The sequence below is a fragment of the Mirounga angustirostris genome, unplaced genomic scaffold, assembly GCF_029215605.1.
Source record: "Mirounga angustirostris isolate CCGP_5_RB_7025 unplaced genomic scaffold, mMirAng1.0.hap1 SCAF_2, whole genome shotgun sequence".
NCBI lineage: Eukaryota > Metazoa > Chordata > Mammalia > Carnivora > Phocidae > Mirounga > Mirounga angustirostris.
In genome coordinates, this window is record NW_026991710.1 from 33,983,625 (window position 1) to 33,998,287 (window position 14,663).

Genomic DNA, 14,663 nt, shown 5'->3' on the forward strand with positions numbered 1-14,663 from the left:
ACATCACCCCCCCACCCCGATACCCGGCTGTTCCACATTATCTCAAACTCACGTGTCTAAAATCAAAAACATCCTCCTCCTCCTCCAAAAACTAGCTCCTCCTTCCAACTTCCTTATTTCTAAAAACCATCATGTTTACTCTTCACATGGAAACGCTCACATCTTTGGTTCTGCCCTCTCCCTCACCATCCATATCCCATCAATCACTAAATCCTAGAGATGCCTTTCCCCTACGTCTGTGCTATTTTTAAAGCTACAGTCTCCTCTGATCATCATCATCTCCAACAGCCTGCCTCCTTTGCCCCTGCCACGTATTCTAGGCACCGAGGTCTGACATACTTTCTTCAAACTCCACCTTACTAATGACACTCTATTTCTCGTAACTGTCAACCATTTTTCACTCACAAAAGCAAGTTCACACTTAAGTATTAGCATTCTCCAGTCTGGCCTCCATCTACCTACCCTGGAAGCACGGATCCTCACACTGAGAGCAAAATTCCTGGGGAGAGCTTCAGGGCGTCTCTGAGGTCGAAATGACTTCCATAATTCTAAGATGTTATTTACAGCTTTTTCCACTGTGTTGACATCTATTAACTGATAGGGCACAAAAAAATAATGGCTAAAATTGCTGGCGTTTTCAGCACGGAGCAAGACAGGGACACAAACTGTACTAGCAATCACTGTACTATATATATATATATATATATATATATATATATATATATATATGTACTCCCCACTGAAAACAATGCTAATCTCACCTAAGAATTCCTTGTTGAAGCAGTAAACTTCATTAAATCTCAATCCTTGGGAATACCTTTTTAATGTAAGCATGCATAAAGTACTTCTGTAGATGGAGGCATGATCGTTGTTTGAGGGAAAAGGCACATGGGACATCCTTTCTTCTTAAAAGAATGACTGACAGACAAACTGTGGTTATTCATATTCAGGTACGAGGCAGACATTTTCTCAGAAATGAATGAGGTGAGCCTGTCACTTCAAGGAAAACAACTGACAGTATTTGTTGCCGATGATAAAATGCAAGCTTTCAAGCAAAAATTAGAATTTTGGAAAACTTGTATCTGCCCCTGAGAGCTTGACAGCTTCCCAATAATTACTGACTTCTCTGATGAGATAGGTGGTGAGATTAACGAGTGTAATGTTTTCCTATTGTATGATGAAATGTGTCAACATTTGGAAGAACTTCACAACTCACTGAACCAGTATTTTCCAAATCACCAATCCATGATGTTACTAAATTATGTATGGGTAAAACATCCATTCAAAATGTATGACGCGCCAATGGATTTTAATACAACAATACAACAAAGTTTACTATTGTGGTTTCAGATTCCACAGTGTAAGTAACCTTTAAGAAACTCCCAATTATCGAGTTTTGGTGTAACATCAAAAAAGAATATCCTCAATTACCTGAAAACCTATTAAAATATTCCTCTCTTTTTCACCTTCACATCTATATGAGACTGGCACAATTTTCTTCATTTACTTCAACCAAAACAATTTATGGAGACACAGGAAAGGTAGAATCAGATAAGAGAATCCAGCTGCCTTCGATTAAGCCGTGAAGAAGATTTTTGAATAAATAAAACAATATCACTCTTCTCACTAAACTGTTGTTGGCTTTGAAAAAAATGTTTATGTTTCATAAAACATATTCTATTTTGTTAACAATAATGAGTTTCTTATTCTTTTTTAAGTGGATAACTTTAAAAAATAATTGCCATTTTAATTTTTTTTTAAGATTTTATTTTATTTATTTGAGAGAGAGAGGGTGAGAGAGAGAGCACAAGAGGGGGTAGGGTCAGAGGGAGAAGCAGACTCCCCGCTGAGCAGCGAGCCCAATGTGGAACTTGATCCCGGGACTCCGGGATCATGACCTGAGCCGAAGGCAGTCCCTTAACCAACTGAGCCACCCAGGCACCCTAATTTTTAATACAGTAAATATTGATAGGTATAATCCACATAAAAAAGATATTTGGGGCTCTTGATAATTTTTGAAGATGTGAAGGGGTCCCCAAGACCAAAAAGTTTGAGGACACTGCCTTAGAGTAATCTTTCTTGTTTCTTTTTTTTTCCCCCCTGTGTGCCTACCACTTCTTTATTTCTCTAAACCCCATTTAATTTCAATTCTGTCCTTTTCTCCCAATCAAGAAATGCCTTATCTAGAACTTTATGACTCTTATCTGCTCTACATACTTGGCAAATCTCTATCTGGTACCCCCTTCCTCCTGCAGCCTACGGTCCAGTGTTACCACTACAATTGTGGTCAAGCACGGAAATAAGTATCAGTATCACTTGAAAAAGCCTCTAACAAATGTAGAATCTCCACAATTAAAAATTTTTCTTAAAAAAAAAAAGCAGAATCTCAGGCCCCAGCCCCACTACATCAGAATCTGCGTTTCAACAAGATCTCCAGGAGATTGTCCTGCACATTCACATTTGAGAAGCAGGGGATTTATGCATCTCCCTAATTATTGTGAATTTCTAGGAAGTAAACTAGTCCCTTTAATTTGTTGCGCTGCTCATAAGGAGGGCACGGGCGATGAGCACCGGATGTTGTATGGCAGTGTTGAACCACTGAATTGTACAGCTGGAGCTAACATTACACTGTATGTTAACTAACTAGAATTCAAATAAAAACTTAAAAAAAACCCCAATATACTTTTTATAATAACCATTCACTGAAACATGCTCACCCATTGTATGAATTCGTTTCTGGCGATTAACAAAACAACAAAAGCCAAACAGCCTATATCCCAAAGAATCTTTCCACCCCACAGCAAAGACAATACAACAGTAATAATAATGGTAGGTAACATTTCAAAACATGCTTTCTGCGGGCCGGGTACTGTGCCGAGGACTTCATGTAACAATCTTATAAGGTAGGTCCTACTATTATTATTCCCACTTTAGAGATAAGACAGCTGGGGCTCAGAGGTTAAGAAAGTGATAAAGTGGGATAAGCCAGGATATCTGCCTCTAAAACCCAGGAAGTGATGAAGGCCAAGAGATGGATAAAGAGATTTAAAAGAATCTTGAGGAAGGAGCCTGTTAGTTCTCTGAGGGCAAGATTACATCTCAGTCTGGGATTCACCCAGAGCACTAGCTCAGTACCTGCACGTTTAGGAACTCAGTAGGCATTTATCAGACTGAAACCATGTGAGTGGAGTAAGGGTAACCTATCAACCTTACTAAGAGTATCCTAAAAATAAATTTTTATTTATAATTAAAATGATTTAATTTTTACTCTAGATTTTACCAATCCAATAGTCCCTAACTCCATTAAAGATATGATAGAACTGAGTTAAAAATGCTTCTCTCTGGTATTTTATACATGGAGTCCGTTCTCTGACCCAGGGCTCTTATTCCATAGCACACAGAGGAAAGGTCATCAGGAGACAGAGGGACAAGAAATGAACTAAAATGGTGAAAGCCACTTGGAAATCCTGAAAGAAGCTGATGCTTGCTCTGGGTAAAGAAAGGAAGTCATGGAATGTCTCCCTTGTCCACAATGAGCAAGGGATGAAAGGAAATGTTGGTTAGAGGCCCCCCCACAGGACACACACCTGGAGCAGATAGAGAAAAGCAAAGTAGTAACTGGAGAGTCAGCCCATTGCTGAGCAGTACCCCTGGAGGCTTCCATCACCAGGTGTCTTGCCACCTTTAGTCCTTGAACTTCCCCTGCTACACCTCCCATCAGTCCCTTCCCAATGATTTAGAGTTGAGGTCAGCTCCACCCTCTCACTTACTGACAACTTCACATGGCGCTATAACCACATTTTCTTCTAGAACATTCCAGGAAAGAGTTCTGTGGTTCTACTAACACGACTCTACGTGCCTGTTAGGGACTGAACATGGTTTCCTGTGCCAGCCATCTTGTAGACCTTGTACGACCCTCACATATACTATCATTTATATGAGAAAAAGAATCCTGGTAACAAAGAAACAACAGACCCAAACCAGTTTCCCAAACAAGCCATTTACAGGATGGAGATCTACCTTTACCATTTTTCAGAGGTACCAATTCAGTTTTATATGAAGACTTCTTCAAATAACACTGAGGGAGAAAAATAATCAACTAACAATGTTCCTCATGATACTGAGCAAGAATCCTTTTGAGGATTAAATTCAATCATATTCAAGAGGAAATCTATGGAAAGCTAAACAAAAAGAAAAAAATGAAAGTTCACACGTGGTAAATATCATCTCCCCTCTTAGGTACAAAGAAGAATGTTTTGGAGTTGGAGTTATCCTGTTCTCTTGCTTTCTGACCATTCCACATGGAATGCTGACCATGTGTGATTTTTTTTTTTTTTTTTTTAAGTAGGCTCCATGCCCACAACCCTGAGACCAAGACCTGAGCTGAGACCAAGAATCGGACGCTTAACCCACTGAGCCACTCAATGAGTGCCCCAATCACGTGTGATTTTCTAACAGTCAGATGATTTGATTTTTCCAATGAAGTGTTTGAATATGAAGCTTTTATTACACTGTTTTGCATCTAAGGGTTTTAACAGGGAAATGCAACATATAAATTATAAGGACAGTTGTTGACTACCTTCACATTTATGAAAGCGAACTGAGTACATTACCTGCGTCAGACTTGAGGCACAAAATTTATGAACCACCCATATTCTAGCTTTTGAAAAGCTAATGTTTCTCCTCCTCTAACCAGATTAACAGATGGAGAACACTGAGAAGTCACCTAAAGACGTTTTTGAAAATTTCAAGCATGTTTTGCTTAACAGTTCATGTCACACTTTATAATTCTAGCAGAAGGCCTGGGACTGACACTGGAATGACTATGGCCCCAGGATGTTGCCGTTGCGTGCAGCTGTAACAGGCAAGACCAGCACGATGTGAGTTTCTTCTACCATAACGGTTTCATGTGTATGTGGCAGCTGAGTCCACTGACACACAGAGCAGGAGTCCCCGAGTCCAGTGCCTTGAGCTAGGAAGGAAAGGACCCACCTAAATGGAGGCCACTGACTAGGGCCTCTTTGGCACTCACACTCAGTGTTGTGAGATTCCTGGATTGACAAGAGAAATGAGAAACCTGTATTTTTAAGTAAGAAAAGCTCCCAATTTCTAAGCATTGGCATCTAATTCAAAGTTTTCTAAAACATTGTTTGCCAGACCAAACCTGTCTGTGGGTTGTCTGTGTAATCTCCAGCACTGCCTATGTGTGATCTCTGAAGATTTCCTGGCATTATACGACCTCTGCATTGCCCTAAAGTTAAGGTCATATCTTTTTCTCTTATATTCGACATAGCTCCTAAGAAAATCCTGTGTGTTTGGTAAGCAATGTCTCTCAAACACAGGTAAGAAAAACATGGCGATTACTAGTATCCCTGCTTGTCTGTTCCTAAGCTTGGAGCAAAAGGAATAACCCCATCTCTATCTGCCAAGTTCCCTGAACTATCTTGCCCTTCAGAGCTGAGCCACACTGCTAAATGTTAAGCTTAACTGTGTCTTCATCATGTTTTCCTTCCCTTTCCACACTAATTCCCCGTCTCAGCTGGGTTTGTGATTTCAGACCCCTCCCCGCAGGGTCAGGCCCACATCTAGGTTTCCTCATCTCTACAACAAACATTTTGGACAAAGGTAACCCCCAAACCATCTTGAGCCCCGCCGCCCGGCAACACATTCTGTTCATTTATCAATTCTCAGAATACCTGCAAATGTAAGATGTCCTTCTTGAAAAATATGAACATGGTAATTTCTGCAAATATCCTCTCACATCTCCTCTGTGTTACAGATATTAAGGAATTACCTATGAAGACACCTGTGCTGGGCTGAGTTGTAACCCCACCTCCATTTATACCCACCCAGAACCTCAGGATTTGCAGATGTAGTCAGCTAAGGTGAGGTCATACTGGATTAGGGGGGCCCTAAACCCAAGGACCGGTGTCCTAATAAGAAGGCCATGGGAAGACACAGGCAGAGACTGCAGTGCTGGGGCGACAGGCCACAGAGCACCAAGCATTGCCAGGAACCACGGGAAGCTTGGGAGAGGCAAGCAAGGGAGCTTCGGAAGGAGCCCTCAGAAGCAGCGCGACCTGGTGACACTTTGATTTTGGACTTTTAGAACCACAAGAATAAATTTCTGTTGTTCGAAGCCACCGAGTACACGGCAATTTGTTACAGTAGCCCTAAGAAACAAATAAAACATCTAAACATCTACTCATCTTCTTTGCTTGGAAACTTAGGCTGCCCTGGACCTGGGGTGGGCCTTATCTTTTCACACCAACTGAAGTACTGACATGTGCAAAATGAAACGAAGAATACACAGACCCATGTAAAAGGCACTCTTCATACGGTGGGGGCTGCGTCCATGGCAATAAGAATCTGTAGGTCAGCTATCTGAGGTCTCAGACTGATTCTCATTTATTTCTAGGTCTCAGGCACCTACCACAGAACACAGAATAGGCTGTTACAAAATGACTGGCATATGTATGTATATATGAAGTAACAAATCAAAGAAAAAATGGATGAAATAATGAACAAAATTATGATGAGCAAATTCACAAACCCCTGAACTGTTATTAACTTACATGGATAATACTGCTCAGTGAAAATCAACGTAAAGTTACAGATCTATTTCAGTTCCCCATGGATGTGGGTAAGTTCAAGCTGGCTGACACTCTGGATGTTTCTGTAGCATCTTGGCTTTTAAAATCATAAGCCTGGGGGCACCTGGATGGCTCAGTCTCTTAAACATCTGCCTTTGGCTCAGGTCATGATCCCAGAGACCCAGGATCGGGTCCCACTTTGGACTCCCTCCTCAGTAGGGAGTCTGTTTCTTTCTTTGCCCCTCGCCCTGCTCATGCACGTGCCCACGTTCTCTCTCTCTCCTCAAATAGAATTTTTTTAAAAAAGTCATAAGCCCCTATGTATTTATTTTTTTTAAGAAATTATTTATTTATTAGAGAGAGAGAGAGAGAGAGAGAGGCATAAGCAGTGGGGGGAGGGGCAGAGAGAGAGGGAGAAGCAGACTCCCCGCTGAGCAGGGAGCCTGATGCGGGGCTCAATCCCAGGACCCTGAGATCATGACCTGAGCCCAAGGCAGAGGCTTAACCAACTGAGCAACCCAGGCACCCCTCTCTATGTATTTATTAATTTAAGGTTCTTCTGTGAGGATAATGAATTTAGGCAGATAGTGCATGATGAAAGTTGACCAAAATTCTTCAAGTCGCCAGTAGTACTTTTGTCTCTAGGGGCCCACTGAGTCACAATCCCAGCAGCTATATGCCCTCCGTCAAGGGCAGGAGAGCATCTCCTCGCACCTCTGGGAGCACCTGACCCAGGCGCACCCTTCTCTTTCTAAGTAGCCACTCTGCTCACACTAGTCTCTCCCAGAAACTAACTTGCCCAAACTGGAAAACGAAGTTTTTCCTTTCTTTTCCTTTTTTTAAAAATTTATTTATTTTAGAGAGAGCATAAGCAGGAGGGGCAGAGGGAAAGGGAGAGAGAATCTCAAACAGACTCAAACAGCCTAATGTGGGGTTCGATCTCATGACACTGAGATCGCTATCTGAGCTGAAACCAAGAGTCGGATGCTTAACTGACTACACCACCCAGGCGCCCCAATTTTTATTTTCAAAATGCCAGTAAAGCAGAGAAAAGAGTGGGGAGAAATTACAAATTAAACTTCTTTAGTGATTAATTGAAAAGAAAAGAAGGAAAAAAGAGATTCTTTACTTTTTAACACCTCTAAGGGCAATGCCTTCCTCAGATCTCCATCTGATGCCTATTCAGTCCCCAGCACAGGTAACTTCAAGTACCTGACTGTCCACATCCCTATCAACTGAAGTTTCCTCCTCTGAGCATCCTCTACCCCACAGCCCTCTGGCCCCTCACAGTCCCTTCCTGGTGCATTTGAATCTATCTATTGTCTTGTGCTCACTACCAGACTATTAGACTTTTGCTACCATTCATTTCATTATATTTATCTTTTTGTTTCCTAAAGTATAATACTTTAAAATGAAAGAGCAACCAAAAACTATCTTGAACATTTAAGGGAATATTTTTTTTCTTGTCTAGAACTTTCCAAAATACCTAATTGAGCAAAATCATTTTCTTCCCTAAGTTCATGGGGTAAGACAAGAAATATTTTTATATGTCTTACCCCCAGGGTACGAAAATCTAATTTGGAAACCACATCATCTACCCCAGGACACAGTGTGTCCAAGCTATTCTGGAAACATCTCACATCTGTCTTCTTGAATTCCTCCTGTCACATCATGGAACTCTCAACTGAGAAGACAAGACAGGAAGGCTAGTGAATCACCAAAGGGTATTTAAGAGATTAAAATTAATCCAGTAGGGCAAACCAGCTGAAAATAAGGCCTTTCCTATATCCTGGAATTAGTTTTTTAAGGGATCGGAGCTTTTGAAAAGCAATTTAAAAATCATTTATAGTTGAAATTACCAGAAAACAAGCGACAAAGAATGAACATTTAAACGAAGTTTCTGGAAGAGTTAATAGTATAAACTTATCCAAAGTTCTAGCCCTCTTAAGCTAGCTAAAGCCAGAAATAAGAAGAGTTGCCAATTATGTCGACATAATTAGGTTGGTGCCTTGGCTTTCCCCCTCACCAGCTATCCAGCTTGCCAAAGAGGTCCACTTTGCTTGCCTTAATACTGGAAACCAATCAATGCATGACATCAAAGGATTCAAACTCTCGAGCAACATGGATCAATCTGCAACGCAAGGTGAAGTGTAAAGGCAAATGTAATCGAAACAGCCCTTTTCCTTGGCATGGGCCTTTCTGACTTGCAGACCTATAGCCTCAAATACAAGGAATGTTTGTGGCAGACTGAATGACCAGCCCCCATTCTCCATTGCTCCTAGGAGCCTGGAATATAAATCATCCTATCCAGGTGCTCTTCACAATTATGGTTTACAAGCCGTGTTTACTTTTTCTGTTTCTATAGGTGTGCTTGATGTAGCAACCCTCAGAGACCATGCAAGTTTATCATCCAGCTCCAGCTACCCAACCGGCAACGAGATAGCACTTATGCAGCCTTTTATTATGTCTTACGTTCTCTTTGAAGGGGTTCGTATCCACACATAATGAAGACTTGGCTCCTGCTTTCACGGAGCTCTATGTCTAAACGGAAAGTTTCAAGTGAGGTCACAAACTGCTGAGGCGAACATGATAAAAGAAATCTGAAAACATTCTCTTGGGTAGCGAGAAAGGACTTTCAATAACTCAGAGGGTCTTGAAAGGTTTCACAGAGGAAATAACATTTGAGCTACATCTCAATTTTTTATAAGAACAGCAAAATCCAGGGCACCTGGCTGGCTCAGCCGGTTAAGCTTCTGCCTTTAGCTCAGGTCATAATCTCAGGGTCCTGGGATCGAGTCCTGCGTCAGGCTCCCTGCTTGCAGGGAGCCTGCTTCTCCCTCTGCTCGTGTTCTCTCTCGCCATCTCTCTCTCTCTCTCTCAAATAAATAAAATCTTAAAAAAAAAAAAAGGGATGGAAAGATCCTCTAAAATATAATTTTCCATTTTCCAGATTCTCAAGGTAACTACCACACACACCCAGCTGAAGATTAAATCTCACATATTCAGGCTCTGGAGGTCACATACCTATGTCTCAAGACTATGGTACAGTGGAAAAACACGGGATGCTGTGTCTGAATACATTGGTTCAAGTCCCACTATGGCCACGCGAGTACGAGAAAGTAGCATGAACAAGATTCTATGGACACATAGTAGGCCCACAGAATTTCACTGTGCCTTTCCTATAACTGTTTTTTCAGCCTCACCTATTCCAAGGCAACTGTGTCAATTATGTTATAAAATATGTCCCCAACATCAAAATCAGACGTTGACTGAGCTGTAACATCAAATGATGTACTGACTACATCAGGGCCATTTGGGGATATGTAGATGGCCTCCAGTTTTATTTAGTTAATCATTATTTATTTACTAAGTTCACCTGCTGTATTTCAGGCATTGACAATACAAATACAAAGATGAAGACAGACCAATCCCTGCCCGTAGGGTGCAGAAAGTCCTAACTAAAATCAGAGTCCAAGGGGCGCCTGGGTGGCTCAGTTGGTTAAGCGACTGCCTTCGGCTCAGGTCATGATCCTGGAGTCCCGAGATCGAGTCCCGCATCGGACTCCCTGCTCGGCAGGGAGTCTGCTTCTCCCTCTGACCCTCCTCCCTCTCATGCTCTCTGTCTCTCATTCTCTCTGTCTCAAATAAATAAATAAAATCTTTAAAAAAAAATAAAATAATAAAATAAAATAAAATCAGAGTCCAAAATATAGGCAACTCATAATTAAGGAAGAAGCAAATTTTTCTATCCCACTGCTGCAGTGATAATGGTGATCACTAATAATAATAAGCACTAATATTTATTAAACTCTTGGTATATGCCAGCCATTGTTCTAAGAGCCCTTTGAAGATGCTCTCACTGAATCCTCACAATTGATCTATGCCAGACCCTATTATCATGCCCACTTTACACATGATAGGCTATGTGAACTGCCTGCCTCTAACCAAGCTGAGATTCAAACTCAGGAAGTTCAGTCTAGAGCCCATGTTCTCAATGATAAGTTAATGATGCATAAGGCCCAAAGTCACACCATCTAGATTTTGTTTTCCCTGTGTATATCCTGCCTTTGTCCACATTAGTGATGAACCTAATGTCGGCATGGCTAGTCCACAAGATCCACCCAGTTTCATACTCTGTATCTTTGATTTTAGTAAGCCCCAATTAAACCTAAGTTACATGTTGGTACCAACAAGGCACTGAAACCTGTACCCAGGAAGCATCAGCATGTATCTTTCAAAAGTTTTCATGAAACAAACATAAACCAGCAGGTGACTAACAGAGAGACGACACACAATCTGACCAACCTACACTTATCTGAGTCACCGTGCTTACCCGGGGCCACAGAGGGAACCATATTTCTGGCAAAATGCTAACAGATCACAAGTTCTCATCTTCAAATACCAAAATGGGATGTAACCCTTTCTTTTAGATTCAGGGTCAAGGCATTTCTTTGAACTTTGGTAAACTCCTATGAAACTCAGTGATTTCACAGATGCTGTTCTTTTTCCTAATCGGCTCTTGTTTTCTCAGAGGACAGACTACACAGGAGGAAAAGAGAAGCAACATATTGTATACATTGATTGATGGTGCAAAAAAAAAGTTACCAAAATGCTGGAGGGGGCAATTCAGAAAGAAAGAGAACGAGAAAGAAGTCAATCTCTGGGTTAGGCAGTGCATTTTATTTTATAAATAGCAGTCTAACTTGGAAAGGATGCCCCGAAGGTAGAAATAAGTCTGTTCTATTTTTCTCGGCTCCCCAAAGCACAGTCTGCAATCCAAAGATAACTGTGTCATGATTTAGTCATAAAACACACACCACTGTGATGGGTATTTACTTAACACACAGCAGATAAGCAAATATATACACTCAGCAATGCAGACTAGTATGCATGTTCTATGTGTAATGGCGATGCATACCAGCATCTTGCAAAAATTTGCTCCTATTTCTTCTTTTCTTTCAACAGTTAGCATTTGTGTTTATTATATACATAAACATGTATATACTATATGAAATGTATAATATACACTGATTTTACCATTGTAAGTGAAACATACAATGTTTCATTTAAACTGCTCCTGATCATTGTAAACACTAACGGTATGTTTCAACGGACAGACAGAAACCAAGAGAAATACAAATGCTGAAAATTCGATGATTTTATTTTACTCACTAATTTATGTGGCGGTCACTACCTGAAACTCGGAAGTGTGATCCTGAAGTAAAGAGGTTTCGTTTCAGTAGGAGTTCACAACTGGCTATGAGGAAATTCCAAAAGAATTCCCCAAAATTATTGATATTAATATTTTGAGACCTTGCAGCATGCTGAAATAAGTACAGAGATCCCAAAGTGACCATATGTTGAACAACAACACACGTCTGGGGGCGCCCGGATGGCTCAGTCGGTTAAGTGGCCGGCCGACTCTTGATGTCAGCTCAGGTCATGGTCTTAGGGTCACAGGGTTGAGCCCCGTGTCAGGCTCTGTGCTCGGTGGGGAGTCTGCTTGGGATTCTCTCTCTCTCTCTCCCCCTCTTCCTCTGCCCCTCACCCTAGTGCTTTCTCTCTAATAAATAAATCTAAAAAAAAAAAAAATAGTACAGATTTGGTTCTTAAGCATGTTTTTAAAAAACTCAATCTCGCGGCTTTAGAGTCACAGCTAACACACTCTTTTGAGCGTATCTGACTCAAAATGTCTCTCCTTAGCCACCCATTAAGGGACATCACCATATTGTCAATCTTCCTTTAAAACGTGAAGGTTTTCAAAACTGGCTTTAAGAGAGGAGAATGAACGTATCCTCTCCCCTTGTGTCAAGAAAGCTCTAACTCAGTTCCCAGGATGTGCCAAGCACCAGAGAAACACAACAGAAAGTGATGCCAGGCCACTGAGCGAAGGAGCAGTGAGCAGAGGGGAGCCCAGGAAGGTGTCCCAGAGAGAGTCAGAGCGAGCAGAGTACGTGTGTTCAGCCTGCATTCCATGCTCCCCACAGACCCTTACTGACACCCACACTCAACCAGAGAAGGGGCTGTGGACAGAAACGATCCAAACACTCAGCGGTGAGGGAATCATTAAACAAACCATGGAGCTTGAATATTTTGAGAACTTGCCGCATGCTGAATTAAGTACAGAGGGTGGAAAAGCATGCCTGATACTTAAAAAACCTGCGGTAAAAAAGCACTGCGTCCTCATATGCTGCTCTACAAAATACATACGTAAGAGGAAAAAGCAAACCATTTGTAAAACTCTCTCTTGTAATTTTTTTCTTGTTTTACCTTTTTATTGCGGAGAATATTAAAGGATACAAAATTAGAGAGAACAGAATATTAAACCATTATGTACCTATCTTTAACAATTATCAGCTTAGGGGCAGTTTGGTTTCTTTCTTTCTTTTTTTTTTAATCTCCACCTCTATTATTTTGGAGAAAATCCCATATACAATATTATTTATATTAGTATACATTTTATTACATTATATCTATTATACTATTATATATTAGTATGTATCTCTAAAAGATAAGGATTCTTTAAAAATATCATTAACATAAAATTTGGGTAAATCTTAAAATTTATTGTAAAGGTGGGTATATGCCTAAAATGTTTTCTGAAAGGAAATATTTAAAAAAAAAAAAAAGAAGAAGAAGAAGAAGAAGACGACAACAGTGGCCATCACTGGGGAAAGGGGCTAGAGTGAGGAACAGGGGAGACTTTACTGTTCATTTAATACCATGCAGTAAAATTTGAAATTTGCCTCCAACAGAAAGCACCGTGCCTGGGAGAGCAGTGGGAAGACTGTCAGGACGGGAGGAAGACAATGAGGTCTTGGTGGCACTGCTAAAAACAGCAAGTGGAGTTTGGCTGGGAGAGACTCAAGGAGTCCTTGATGTAGATTCCAATACAGGGTCCATCCGCTATAGGATATGAATCCTCTCAATGGGTAAAGGTAATAGCTGTGAATTCAGTAACATTACTAAACATAATTATGCTTCCAGTAATGTGCAGGTCTAGACATTTATGAGATGAAATGGACTCATCTCAACCTCCCTACTGCCATCTCCAGCTACAGCGGGCTGATGAAATCCATCAGCTAAAGTAACGCGATTTTAAAGGGCACTTCAAAAACAGTTTGGTTTTTTTTAAACAAGTTAATGTCTTCACTTTCTCCTTCTCTTTTCCTTATCTAGAGTCCTTGTAATTTCTCCGCCTTATAGGTTGCAGAAATGTTATTTCCTTCCATGGTGGTGCTGTTATATTTACAACACATTAACAGGGTCTTGGAACCCACTATGGTAGGAGCTGGGTTACTCGGTTACGTTAGAGAAATAAGCCTTTGTGAGTGCTTGTTTACACTGAATTTAGATACAACCAAGTGCTCCGCGTGTTTTAATCTTATCATCAGTATACTGGGGGAGCTATGAGAAGATGCAATTGAAAGTAGCTGGCTTTTAGAACCCTGTTCATTTCTGTCCGAACTGTGATTCCTCTGACAAATCCAAAGATGATACAGAGATAGACAAAGTCAAGAAAGACTGGTCTCAATTAGACTAGTTAAAATCCTGAACTTCTGAATATATTAAAAGAAAAAAAAAAAAAAACCACCGTTTTCTTACTTTCAAATATCACATAAACAAGGCTAATAACATGTTCCCCAATAAAGGTCAAAGGGAAATGTCTATAATAAGTAGACTTTTAAACTTTGTAAACTTCTAACTTTTCATTAGTTTGAGCATAAATCCGTTCCGAGAAATTTAAAATAGTTGGTTCTTTTAATCAAGCTATATGCTGACCCCTGCAACTGTATTTCTTTTCTTACTTTGCTGAACAAAACCCAGTATTTCTAGATAGTATATTGAAATAGTTCACCTAAGCACTGGCATTGTAATTTCTAAACAGATGATGTTTTACTGTATTTAACACCAAGGATCCATTTGTTTGACAAAACTGCTCACCAGGACAAGCAACTGATGTAAGAACCAAAATGAAACCACTGAGAAATCTATTTTCCACACAAACTGCCTAATTTTACCCCAAGAGGCTTAATGTTCTCTGCCCACAAATGGACTTTTTTCGGTCGG

At 40.6% G+C, this 14,663-nt stretch overlaps 1 protein-coding gene across 20 annotated transcripts in view; it reads right to left on the reverse strand.

Annotated features, from left to right (window-relative positions):
- Window positions 1-14,663, reverse strand: part of APBB2 (amyloid beta precursor protein binding family B member 2) — a 365,427-nt gene that overhangs the window by 168,651 nt on the left and 182,113 nt on the right. The gene's annotated exons all lie outside the window — the stretch shown is intronic.